Consider the following 13,992-nt stretch of genomic DNA (forward strand, 5'->3'; position numbering starts at 1 on the left):
AGTTTTCTGGAATTCTGACTGCCAGCAGAGTACTTCAAATTCCTTGGTCCTACGTTCCCATTCGAGGCCGGTGTATTTCGTGCTGTCGCTCTTCACCTGATTTACTTCGGGCTCTGTGGACCGTGAATTCAGTGTGAAGTTGCTATAGTCACGAACACGCATATTTTGACCCCTGTTGACCGCTCCACCGTAGCTTTGCGCGGCTTTCTCGCATGTTTCACAGAAAACGGGACGACGGACATTTATCAACAGGTGTAAAAGTTCTCTGTCTGTTTCTCGGTACACCAGCATGGAGTCGGGGTCAACCACCCACTCACTGTCACTCATCTTAAGGCGGCTGGAGGCTGCGCACCGTTACCTTCTTTCTCAGAGCTTGAGCCGCCCTAAGCTACCTATTGTCGCTTCCCTTAGCCACTCCCCCAGCCAGCCACGGTCAACTCTAAATGGTTCCCTGGGGTAAACTAGCGCCCAGTAAATCGACTCGTTTCCACAAAGTTTTCATGTCATGTGAATTACTTTAAAAACCATCACCCGACATTAATTATTCCACTACGTCCATACTATACCCTCTACAAGATGCATTGTGCCTTGTCAGTCATTTTGTTCAGCCCTACTGTTCGCTCAACGTGAGTTAGGTGATCTTTAATGACTTAATGTAAGGGGCATAGTTCTTGCCATCTTACAGTTTGAACGACGTACCGGAGCTGGCGACGAGGAATGTTGTTCGAATCGATTTATTCCTTTTCCAGAAGACTGTAATTGGGCTGATAATAATGCTCAGCTAATGGCACGATTTGTATGTGTATCGTTCGGATTTTACGTGCAAAAACAGTTGCCCTTGAATAGCTGGAGCAAGACTGAGTGTCCAGATTTGGTCGAACGATGTATCGGATCTCCGTCTAAGACATGTTTTAACCGCATGAAAAAAACTTGCTTCGGTGGGATTTTACGTGCAGAAAAACATGTTTTGTGTACGAATTTGTACAAATCGGTTTAATCTTTTCGGGAAGTTAGACAAATGGATTAAGTCAAAACGAACTTTATTTAATGCGATAATCTTTATCCATTCTCGAGATACGACGGTTTCAAGTCGAGCTAAATACAGCGCTTAAAACTCGTTCTCACGCGAACTGAGTGCACGGAAACAGTTTAAAGTTAATCAAATACATAAAAAATGCATTGTTATCACAAAATTGAAATTCGCTTTCAGTAAATCAACTTTATTCGCATTTCACGTACAAAAAACAGTGTTTTATGAGTTTTTCCATGTGCGCCACTTCCATATTTCAAACTTGTGTGACTCCGTTCAAATTTTGTAGTTAATGGTCGTTCAGTTTTATGAGAGCTTTATCCGTTGCCAGGATAGTTCGAAAGACAGTAACAAAACCTATACCGCATCACACGTCACCCGAGTCAATAAAACTATACATAGGTTCCGAAGTTATGGTCTTCTATTGCCAGAACTATGGTAGAGTAAAAGTCGAGAACCAAAATGCCAAATGCTCCTGTCAGAGCACAAAAAAGACGAAACTTCCTGGGCAGAGTTAGGAAAGTAAAAGAAGGGGACTAGCTTTACGACTTGTTTGGCAGCTTCACAGACATTTAAATCAAGACATCCTCAGACACCCGCGCTTTTTCTACATCTACGGCTACGTGATTACTCTGCTATTCACAATAAAGTGTCTGGCAGAGGGCTCAATGAACCACCTTCATGCTGTCTCTCTACCGTTCCACTCTCGAACGGCACGCGGGAAAAACGAGCACTTAAATTTTTCCATGCGAGCCCTGATTTCTCTTTTTTATCGTGATGGTCATTTCTCCCCATGTAGGTGGGTGCCAACAGAATGTTTTCGTAATCGGAGGAGAAAACTGGTGATTAAAATTTCATGAGAAGGTACCGTCGCAACGAAAAACGCCTTTGTTTTCATGATTGCCACTCCAATTCACATATGATGTCTGTGACACTATCTCCCCTATTTCGCGATAGTACAGAACGAGCTGCCCTTCTTTGTCCTTTTTCGATGTCATCCGTCAGTCCCACCTGATGCGGATCCCACACCGCATAGCAGTACTCCAGAATAGGGTGGACAAGCGTAGTGTAAGCAGTCTCTTTGGTAGACCTGTTGCACCTTCTAAGTCTTCTGCTAATGAATCGCAGTCTTTGGTTTGCTCTACCCACAATATTATCTATGTGATCGTTCCAATTTAGGTTATTTGTAATTTTAATCCCTAAGTATTTACTTGAATTTACAGCCTATAGATTTGTGTGAAATATCGCGTAATCGAAATTTAGCTGATTTATTTTAATACTCATGTGAATAACTTCACACTTTTCTTTATTCAGGGTTAACTGCCACTTTTCGCACCATACAGATATCTTATCTAAATCATTTTGCAAGTCGTTTTGATCATCTGGTGACTTAACAAGACGGTAAATGACAGCATCATCTGCAAACAATCTAAGACGGCTACTCAGATTGTCTCCTATGTCGTTAATATAGATCAGGAACAATAGAGGGCCTATAACACTTCCTTGGGGAACGCCGGATATTACTTCTGTTTTACTCGATGAATTTCCGTCTATTTTTGTATCATGTTATACGACATTACATCAACTACCATGGTACACTAGATGACACGATACATTGTGCTACATGACATGGAGATTAATACTACTAAGTAAACAAGCCCGAATATATCAAGATGTTTTGGTTTAAATGTCTTTGAAGTTGCCAGATAAGTCGAAAAGCTAGTTCCCTTCATTTACATCCTTGACTGTGTCCACAACATATTCGCCATTTTGTGCTATGATAGGATCATTTCTCGTTCTCGTTAAGTAGGTATTTGCTGCGGCGAAGTTGTACGCAATTGTTTTGTGACCTCGAACTGTGATGTTTCGCTGTTACGAATTTCAGTTTGCTCGATCAGATAAGTGACAGAACACGGAGCTGATCACTATAGTCGTGTGTTGGCACTAAGTCCGTAGGAAAGCAGCTGCAAAGATCCTGCAGAGTATCACAGATTCCAGCGAACTATGGACGAAACACAACAAGGAGATACCTTATTCCTAGGTTTCGGGAGAAAGTTTGACACAGTGCCGTGTTGCAGATTGTCAACGAAGGCCCTACCACGCAGAATAGGCTCTCAGGTATGTGAGTGATTCGAATACTTTTTAAGTAACAGAATCCAGTACGTTGTCCTAAACGGCGAGTGTTCATCGGAGCCAAAGATGTCGTCACGAACGCTCTGTGGGAGTGGGGTAGGACTGCTCGTGTTATCTACATACATAACGATCTGCTTTTATTTACGATGACGCTGTAGTAAACACCGAAGTGGTGTCGTTGAATCTCTATAGGAGCTTATAGGATGACTTGGACCGAATCTCTCGTTGGTGTGAATGGCAGCTTATTCTAAACGTGGAAACAATTGTTACATTAAGGTAAACAATCCTATAATGATTGATAAATAATTGAAATCCTCAGCTGCTGACAGGTGGTGTTGATTTGCCTCGATGGGGACAGCTGAAAATGTGTGCCCCGACCGGTACTCGAACCCGGAATCTCCTGCTTACATGGCAGACGCTCTATCCATCTGAGCCACTGAGGTCACAGATGAATAGCGCGACTGCAGGAACTTATCCCTTGCACGCTTCCCGTGAGACGCACGTTCCCAACTGTCCACAATCTACACACGTAATGTACCTAATACACTCCTGGAAATTGAAATAAGAACACCGTGAATTCATTGTCCCAGGAAGGGGAAACTTTATTGACACATTCCTGGGGTCAGATACATCACATGATCACACTGACAGAACCACAGGCACATAGACACAGGCAACAGAGCATGCACAATGTCGGCACTAGTACAGTGTATATCCACCTTTCGCAGCAATGCAGGCTGCTATTCTCCCATGGAGACGATCGTAGAGATGCTGGATGTAGTCCTGTGGAACGGCTTGCCATGCCATTTCCACCTGGCGCCTCAGTTGGACCAGCGTTCGTGCTGGACGTGCAGACCGCGTGAGACGACGCTTCATCCAGTCCCAAACATGCGCAATGGGGGACAGATCCGGAGATCTTTCTGGCCAGGGTAGTTGACTTACACCTTCTAGAGCACGTTGGGTGGCACGGGATACATGCGGACGTGCATTGTCCTGTTGGAACAGCAAGTTCCCTTGCCGGTCTAGGAATGGTAGAACGATGGGTTCGATGACGGTTTGGATGTACCGTGCACTATTCAGTGTCCCCTCGACGATCACCAGTGGTGTACGGCCAGTGTAGGAGATCGCTCCCCACACCATGATGCCGGGTGTTGGCCCTGTGTGCCTTGGTCGTATGCAGTCCTGATTGTGGCGCTCACGTGCACGGCGCCAAACACGCATACGACCATCATTGGCACCAAGGCAGAAGCGACTCTCATCGCTGAAGACGACACGTCTCCATTCGTCCCTCCATTCACCCCTGTCGCGACACCACTGAAGGCGGGCTGCACGATGTTGGGGCGTGAGCGGAAGACGGCCTAGCGGTGTGCGGGACCGTAGCCCAGCTTCATGGAGACGGTTGCGAATGGTCCTCGCCGATACCCCAGGAGCAACAGTGTCCCTAATTTGCTGGGAAGTGGCGGTGCGGTCCCCTAAGGCACTGCGTAGGATCCTACGGTCTTGGCGTGCATCCGTGCGTCGCTGCGGTCCGGTCCCAGGTCGACGGGCACGTGCACCTTCCGCCGACCACTGGCGACAACATCGATGTACTGTGGAGACCTCACGCCCCACGTGTTGAGCAATTCGGCGGTACGTCCACCCGGCCTCCCGCATGCCCACTATACGCCCTCGCTCAAAGTCCGTCAACTGCACATACGGTTCACGTCCACGATGTCGCGGCATGCTACCAGTGTTAAAGACTGCGATGGAGCTCCGTATGCCACGGCAAACTGGCTGACACTGACGGCGGCGGTGCACAAATGCTGCGCAGCAAGCGCCATTCGACGGCCAACACCGCGGTTCCTGGTGTGTCCGCTGTGCCGTGCGTGTGATCATTGCTTGTACAGCCGTCTCGCAGTGTCCGGAGCAAGTATGGTGGGTCTGACACACCGGTGTCAACGTGTTCTTTTTTCCATTTCCAGGAGTGTAGATATTTGTCCATCCACCGCCATGTAAGCAGGAGATCCCGGGTTCGAGTCCAGGTCAGAGCACACATTTTCAGCGGTCCCCATCGAGGTATGTCAAGAACACCTGTCGGCAGCTGAGGGTTTCAATTAATTATCATTTATTCTAGACAAGCTGCACGGTCATCAATGGTATCTGTTCTTTCGAGAACAGTTACTATCTTCATATACAGGGTTATTACAAATGATTGAAGCGATTTCACAGCTCTACAATAACTTTATTATTTGAGATATTTTCACAATGCTTTGCACACATATACAAAAACTCAAAAAGTTTTTTTAGGCATTCACAAATGTTCGATATGAGCCCCTTTAGTGATTCGGCAGACATCAAGCCGATAATCAAGTTCCTCCCACACTCCCCCATCAATGAGTTCGAAAGCATCGTTGATGCGAGCTCGCAGTTCTGGCACATTTCTTGGTAGAGCAGGTTTAAACACTGAATCTTTCACATAACCCCACAGAAAGAAATCGCATGGGGTTAAGTCGGGAGAGCGTGGAGGCCATGACATGAATTGCTGATCATGATCTCCACCACGACCGATCCATGTGTTTTCCAATCTCCTGTTTAAGAAATGCCGAACATCATGATGGAAGTGCGGTGGAGCACCATCCTGTTGAAAGATGAAGTCGGCGCTGTCGGTCTCCAGTTGTGGGATGGGCCAATTTTCCAGCATGTCTAGATACACGTGTCCTGTAACGTTTTTTTCGCAGAAGAAAAAGGGGCCGTAAACTTTAAACCGTGAGATTGCACAAAACACGTTAAGGTTTGGTGAATTGCGAATTTGCTGCACGAATGCGTGAGGATTCTCTACCGCCCAGGTTCGCACATTGTGTCTGTTCACTTCACCATTAAGAAAAAATGTTGCTTCATCACTGAAAACAAGTTTCGCACTGAACGCATCCTCTTCCATGAGCTGTTGCAACCGCGCCGAAAATTCAAAGCGTTTGACTTTGTCATCGGGTGTCAGGGCTTGTAGCAGTTGTAAACGGTAAGGCTTCTGCTTTAGCCTTTTCCGTAAGATTTTCCAAACCGTCGGCTGTGGTACGTTTAGCTCCCTGCTTTCTTTATTCGTCGACTTCCGCGGGCTACACGTGAAACTTGCCCGCACGCGTTCAACCGTTTCTTCGCTCACTGCAGGCCGACCCGTTGATTTCCCCTTACAGAGGCATCCAGAAGCTTACTGCGCATACCATCGCCGAATGGAGTTAGCAGTTGGTGGATCTTTGCTTAACTTCGTCCTGAAGTGTCGTTGCACTGCTATGACTGACTGATGTGAGTGCATTTCAAGCACGACATACGCTTTCTCGGCTCCTGTCGCCATTTTGTCTCACTGCGCTCTCGAGCGCTCTGGCGGCGGAAACTTGAAATGCGGCTTCAGCCGAACAAGGCTTTATGAGTTTTTCTACGTATCTGTAGTGTGTCGTGACCATATGTCAATGAATGGAGCTACAGTGAATTTATGAAATCGCTTCAATCATTTGTAATAGCCCTGTATATATAGTTAGAGGCTACCCAGCCATTGACCTTCATCTGTACGATTGCGCACAGGTTGCCCGAACTCTTACAGGGATCGTTACCTCAGTGTGCGCGAGTAATGAGTGGATGGGCAAATATCTATTAGGTAGATTGCGTATGTAGATTGTGGACAGCTGGGAATGTGGGTCCCACGGGAAGCGTGCAATGCATGAGTTCCTGCGGTCGCGCTGTTCATCTGTGTCCTCGGTGGCTCAGATGGATGGAGCGTCTGCCATGTAGGCAGGAGATCACAGGTTCGAGTCCCGGTCGGGGCACACATTTCCAGCTGTCCCCTTCGAGGTATATCAACAACACCTGTCGGCAGCTGAGTTTTTCAGTTAATTATCATTTATTCTAGACAAGCTTCTCGGTCATCAATGGTATCTGTTCTTTAGAGAACAGTTGCTATCTTCATAATCCTATAACGGTCGATTTCAGTGTACGTGCTCTTCTGCATGACACTGTCTCGTCGATCTAGGCGCAACAATGTAATGTTATATGAAATTGAACATATATGTATGATTGGATGTAGAGAAAGCGAATGGTCGACTTAGCTCTACTGGGACAAATATCGGAATTTATCTGATCGCGAATAGTGTAGCTCGTCTTTAAATCAGATCGTATATGCAACATAGCTGCGAGTACTGCGAGAGTGTTTGGGATCCCCACCATGTCGGATTAAAGGGAGACATCGAACTAAATCAGAGACGTGCTGCTATACATGTTACCGCTATATTCGATCCACACACGAGTATGCTTCGAGAACTCAGATGGGAATTCCTGGAGGAAAGACGACTTTCTTTTCGCAAAACACTAATAAGAAAATTTAGAGCAAGGCTGTTGTGGCTGACTATAGTACGGGTCTACTGCAACCAAAGTGCATTTCGTGTAAGGACCACCTAGACAAGATAAGACAAATTAGAGCTCGTACCGAGGCATACAGACAGTCGTTTTCTCTCGCTCCATTTGCGAGTGGAACAGGTCAGGAAATGAGTAGTAGAGATACAAGGTACCCTCCGTTATGGACAGTACGGTGTCTTGTGAAATGTGTATGTAAACAGCAAACAGACGTGCAGAACCCTTATGTGAGTTACAAGGAGTGAGTGTAAGCATGTGTGGACTCAAATGGGCTATCGTATGAGAGCAACCGTTACTAACTGAGCATTTTATGTGAAGTCAGAACATGGTAACAGTAGTCTCACCTGTTCTGAGTCAGACTTCTTACAGGACATTTATCGGTGGAGCGCCAGTAGTAAACTGTTGGTTCACTGCCGCTGATTGGGTAGTTGGTTCGTTGTACATATAGGAAGCTCAACATTGAAATCATCGGCGCTCCTAATAAACTAATTTGAGACGAACGTGCTCAAAAATTTATAATTGTGATTTAAAAACTAACCATTCGCACCCTCTTGCACTCTCACTTTTATACAGAAGTATAAAATATATAATTCAGTCGTTATACAAAATGCACTTTTAAAACACACGTCGTGTGACGGTCCCTCGACTCTTGCAAATGCCGTGTAAAACTTGCAAATAGCCTTTCGCTGCCTGTATTTTACCCCTATTACCCTCAGAATTTCACAGAGAGTATTCCAGTCAACATTGTCAGAAGCTTTCACTAAGTCTATAACTGCTATAGTCGTAGATTTACCTTTCCTTAACCTATCTTCTAAGATAAGTTGTAGGGTCAGTATTGCCTCGTGTGTGGCTACATTTCTCCGAAGTCCAAACTGATCTTCACGAGGTCGGCTTCTACCAGTTTTTCCTTTCTTCTGTAATGAACTCATGTTAGTATTTTGCAGTCATGACTCATTAAACTGAAAGTTCGGCAGTTTTCACACCTGGTAGCACCTACTCTCTTTGGATTTGGAATTATTATTTCTTCTTGAGGTCTGTCTCGTCATGACTGGCTCTCCCCAGGCTGTCAGTAGTTATGACGGAATGTCGTCTACTCCTGGGGCCTTGTTTCGACTTAGGTCTTTCACTAGTCGGTGAAATTCTTCTTGCAGTATCATATCTCCCATCTCATTGTCATCTACGTCCTCTTCCATTTCTATAATATTGCCTTCATCTCCCTCCTATAGACCCCCACATATTCCTTCCACCTTCCAGCTTTCCCTTCTTTGCTTAGGACTGGTTTTACGTCCGAGCTCTTGTTATTCTACATCTACATCTACATCCATACTCCGCAAGCCACCTGACGGTGTTTGAATATCTCTATCGGTGCTCCCTTCTATTCCAGTCTCGTATTGTTCGTGGAAAGAAGGATTGTCGGTATGCTTCTGTGTGGGCTCTAATCTCTCTGATTTTATCCTCATGGTCTCTTCGCGAGATATACGTAGGAGGGAGCAATATACTGCTTGCCTCTTCGGTGAAGGTATGTTCTCGAAACTTTAACAAAAGCCCGTGCCGAGCTACTGAGCGTCTCTCATGCAGAGTTTTCCACTGGAGTTTATCTGTCATCTCCGTAACGCTTTCGCGATTACTAAATGATCCTGTAACGAAGCGCGCTGCTCTCTGATGGATCTTCTCTATCTCTTCTATCAACCCTATCTGGTACGGATCCCACACTACTGAGCAGTATTCAAGCAGTGGGCGAACAAGCGTACTGTAACCTACTTCCTTTGTTTTCGGATTGCATTTCCTTAGGATTCTTCCAATGAATCTCAGTCTGGCATCTGCTTTACCGACGATCAACTTTATATGATCATTCCATTTTAAATCACTCCTAATGCGTACTCCCAGATAATTTATGGAATTAACAGCTTCCAGTTGCTGACCTGCTATTTTGTAGCTAAATGATAAGGGATCTATCTTTCTATGTATTCGCAGCACATTACACTTGTCTACATTGAGATTCAATTGCCGTTCCCTGCACCATGCGTCAATTCGCTGCAGATCCTCCTGCATTTCAGTACAATTTTCCATTGTTACAACCTCTCGATACACCACAGCATTATCTGCAAAAAGCCTCAGTGAACCGCCGATTCATACAGTTGCTTCTCTTTTCTCCAAAGGCCTCTTTAAGTTTCCTGTAGGCAGTATCTATCTTTGCCTTAGCGAAATATACTTCTAAATCCTTACATTTATTCTCTAGTCATTTATGGTTATCTATTTTGCACTTCCCGTCAGTCTCATTTTTTAGAGGTTTGTATTACCTTTTGCCTGCTGCATTTGCTGCATTTTTTTTATTTTTATTTTCTGATTTCATCAGTTTCGTTCCATATCTCCAGCGTTAGCCAAGATTTTCTACGACACCTTGTCTTTATAAGTGTTTGATCCACTGCTGCCATGAATATTTCATTTCTTAAAGCCACAAACTTGCCTTCTGCAGCACTCCTTTCCCCTGATTTGGTCATTCGTTGTCTATTGCTCACTCTGAAACTCTCACCAACCTCTGGTTGTCCAGCTTAAACAAGTCCCATCTCTTTAATTTCCTACCTTTTTGCAATTACCTTAGTTTCAATCTACATTTCATAACTAATAAATTGTGGTGAGAGTCCACATTTGCCACTGGAAATGTCTTATAATTTCAAATTTTGTTCAGAAATCTGTGTCTTACCATTATACTTTCAATCTGAAACGTTCCGGTGACTTCTGGTGTCTTTCGTACAGATAGCCTACTTTCATGGTAATCAAACAAAGTGTTAGCGATGATAAAATTATACTCTATGCAAAATTCTGTCAGGCAGCTCCTCTTTCATATCTCCCCCCCCCCCCCCCAAAGTCCAGTTCACCTACAATTTTTCCTTATATTACTTTCACTACTAGCGAACTCCAATCCCCCACCAAAATTGAGTTTTCGGCTCCATTAACTATCTGAATAATTTCTTTTATCTCATCATAAATTTCTTCAATCTCTCCATTCTCTGAGACGATAATACAAGCTTCTGAAATGTGATGCTTCAGAAAAATGCTGAAGATTAGGTGTATAGGTTACGTAAGTAATAGGAGGTAGTGCATAAAAATGGGAAGAAAAAAAATTGTGACAACTTGACTAGAAGAAGAGCTCGGTTGACAGAAAACTTTCAGGCTCGACTAGGGATCATCAGTTTAGTATTGGAGGGAAGTACGGAGATAAAGATTACAGAGGAAGACGGAGAGATTAATACAGCAAGCAGATTCAGAAGAATATAAGTTGCAGTAGTTATCCGGACACGAAGCGGCTTCCACAGGATACAGCACCACGGAAAGCTACATCAAACCGGTCTGCAGACTGAAGACCACAACAACAATTTTAACTGCGCTTAAAATTGCAACACCATAAAGCTCCCCTGAAACAGACGTCAGACTTGCAAATGATTATTATTTCAGCGCAACCGTACAAATTAGGTAGGAGTAACAGATTGCACAACTCGTTTCTTATTTATAAACTGGTCTTAAATGTTGTCTATTAGTGAGATCAGGCTACGCTCCATGTAGGAAGGATAAATGTCCAAAATTACGTGTACGGATTTGATAGCAACACGTTCGTCGAGTATCGAGACTGCAGTTTATCATATTGCTGCTCACGATGGTCGGGATGCCAACCCTCCCACGCGGATATGGAATCGATGGGTTCAGGAGGACCTTACTCAACGTCTCGAGTACCTCCACAGAGCCACATGACTCGTGCCCAATAGGACAGATGCACTGTTCACAGATCTGTGGAGGATCGTAGATCCACGTCACGAACTCTGAGTTGAGAGGCAAGCTTGTTTGCAGCGAGCTAGGTAACCCATACAGACACTGCGACAACGTCTGGAGAAGCGCGGAATATCGTCATGGCGACCCCTGTTGTGACTCCTCTTGTTGGCGAGGGGGGAGGCCGGGTGGTGGGAGTGCGTAAGCGCAGCAGAGACGAATGAGGGAACACCCTAGTGGAGACATTCACTGAGATAAGCGAATTTGTCAAAGAAAAGACTATTATTACGCAGAACCTGTGAACAAGTACCTTGAAAACAGCGAAACTGGTCGAATGTTCATGTGGTACTGTCGTGAGCATCTATGGAAAGAGGTAGCACAGTGATACTATCACTCGGCGCTGAATGTTTGGCCGTCCATGATTCTTCATAGGCTACGGTGTAAAGGAGCACAGATGGTGCTCTATGGCACCTCTGCCGAAAGAGCAAAATGCTGGTGCACGCACATATGAACACATCGCTCATCGTAAGTTGTTGAAAATGGAGCTCCGCAGCAGACCATCCGTAGGTGTTCACGTCTTGACCCAACGACATCGTCAATTACGACTGCCGTGTTCACGGGACCATCAGCATTCGACCGTCGATCAATGGAAACGTGTCAGCTCTTCTGGTTAGTCACATTTTTGCTACACTAGGTCGAAGGCCGTCTCCACAAAAGCTGTCATCAAGCTGAATGGTAGCTCTAAACGTACACTGTGGCACGGACGCAGACTGGTGGGAACATTTTTATGCCATGGTGGGCATTCTCTTTCGCTTGCATGGGACTTATGGTATGGTAATAATCGAAGACACGCTGACAGTTTCGAACCACCTCCATCCCTTCATGTTTGATGTCTTCCCCGACAGTGGTCATAGTGCTATGGTTCGTTATGTATTCTTATTTGGAGGCTTCGAGAATGACAAAGGTAGCCAGACTGCATTCATCATTATCATCATGCTACAGTTGTAGTCAGGCTCGTTCTCTGCACCAGACGTCACGCATTCTCCACATACAGGGAACGTGTTCTGAGCGCTCTGCTGTGAACATCATAGGCAGTGCAAGCGTTAAAAGTGATTGGAGCGAGTTGTTTAGCGAATTATAATTCAATTTGTTGCAAGTTGTCGTTAGTAGAGGGGCAAAGGAATACTTATATCAAATAGATATCAAATTCATCAAATCAAGCAATTAATTGTTCCTCATCCCCTGGCGTCATGCGTTTTCCCCAGCTGTAATTTGGCGGGAAGAGGACTCTGTATGTACTGGGCTGCTGCATATGATGGACATAAGTCTTTATTTTGTATGCAAAATGTTGTAAGTAGGCTGTTTAGGTTTTTTTATTGGTAACGCCACGTAGCGCTCTGTATGAAAATCACTGGCTGTGCTGTGTGCAGTCTGTGGCTAGTTTGCATTGTTGTCTGCCACTGTAGTGTTGGGCAGCTGGATGTGAACAGCGCGTAGCGTTGCGCAGTTGGAGGTGAGCCGCCAGCAGTGGTGGATGTGGGGAGTGAGATGGCGGAGTTTTCACAGCGGATGATCTGGACAGAGACAGTAAATTTGTAATATTGGATACCATGGACTGATATATATAATATGATTTTTGAACAATATTAAGGTAAATACATTGTTTGTTCTCTATCAAAATCTTTCTTTTGCTAACTGTGCCTACCAGTAGTTAATACCTTCAGTGGTTTGAATCTTTTATTTAGCTGGCAGTAGTGGCGCTCGCTGTATTGCAGTAGTTCGAGTAACGAAGATTATTGTGAGGTAAGTGATTTGTGAAACGTGTAGGTTAATGTTAGTCAGGTTCATTCTTTCGTAGGGATTTTTGAAAGTCAGATTGCGTTGCGCTAAAAATATTGTGTGTCAGTTTAAGCACAGTCATGTATAATTTTTCAAAGGGGACGTTTCATATGTCGACCCTTAGCCGAGGATGCCTCACTGGAATCTCCTGATTTTTTCTTGTAGTTTGTGTAATTAGTGTAGCTTTAGTTTATTGCTAGCGCGTAATTGTAGAGAGAATCTCCTTTGTAGTTGCAGTCTTTCATTGTTGTACAGTAAAACAGTTGTGGCTCTTAACACTACGGGACTTAAATGCTGAGGTCATCAGTCCCCTAGAACTTAGAACTACTTAAACCTAACTAACCTAAGGACATCACACACATCCACGCCCGAGGCAGGATTCGAACCTACGACCCTGGCGGTCGCGCGGCTCAAAACAGTTGTGGCATGCATGTAAATTTGCACCAAGTATTTCGCAGCTGCGCTTACAATTAACTAGATTTTTTTTCAGTGCTATGTTAATGTGTTTTCTTATTTTGCTCTTCAAATTGTGCTTTTCTGTGTTGTCGTGTGAAATATTGTGACAATAATGGCGTGTGAAAAACGTGATATTAGGCTCCAAAGTAAACTGAGAAATGACAGTGCAGACGAAAGCAGTGTGTTAGCGCCACCGTGTAATGAATTAACTAATGTTCAAACTAGTAATTTGGTAATTGTGCATAGGGAAATGTAGCGGTCGGCAAATAATGGTTTAGACAGTGAAACAAGTAGTGAACAGGGAAGCATTATCGTTCGATCGGTCGGCAACAGCTCGCCTCAGGAATCCGAAATGACAGAACACAATATTGCAAATACTGTAGACTCAG

Source organism: Schistocerca piceifrons, chromosome 7 (genome assembly GCF_021461385.2).
Source record: "Schistocerca piceifrons isolate TAMUIC-IGC-003096 chromosome 7, iqSchPice1.1, whole genome shotgun sequence".
NCBI classification, from domain to species: domain Eukaryota; kingdom Metazoa; phylum Arthropoda; class Insecta; order Orthoptera; family Acrididae; genus Schistocerca; species Schistocerca piceifrons.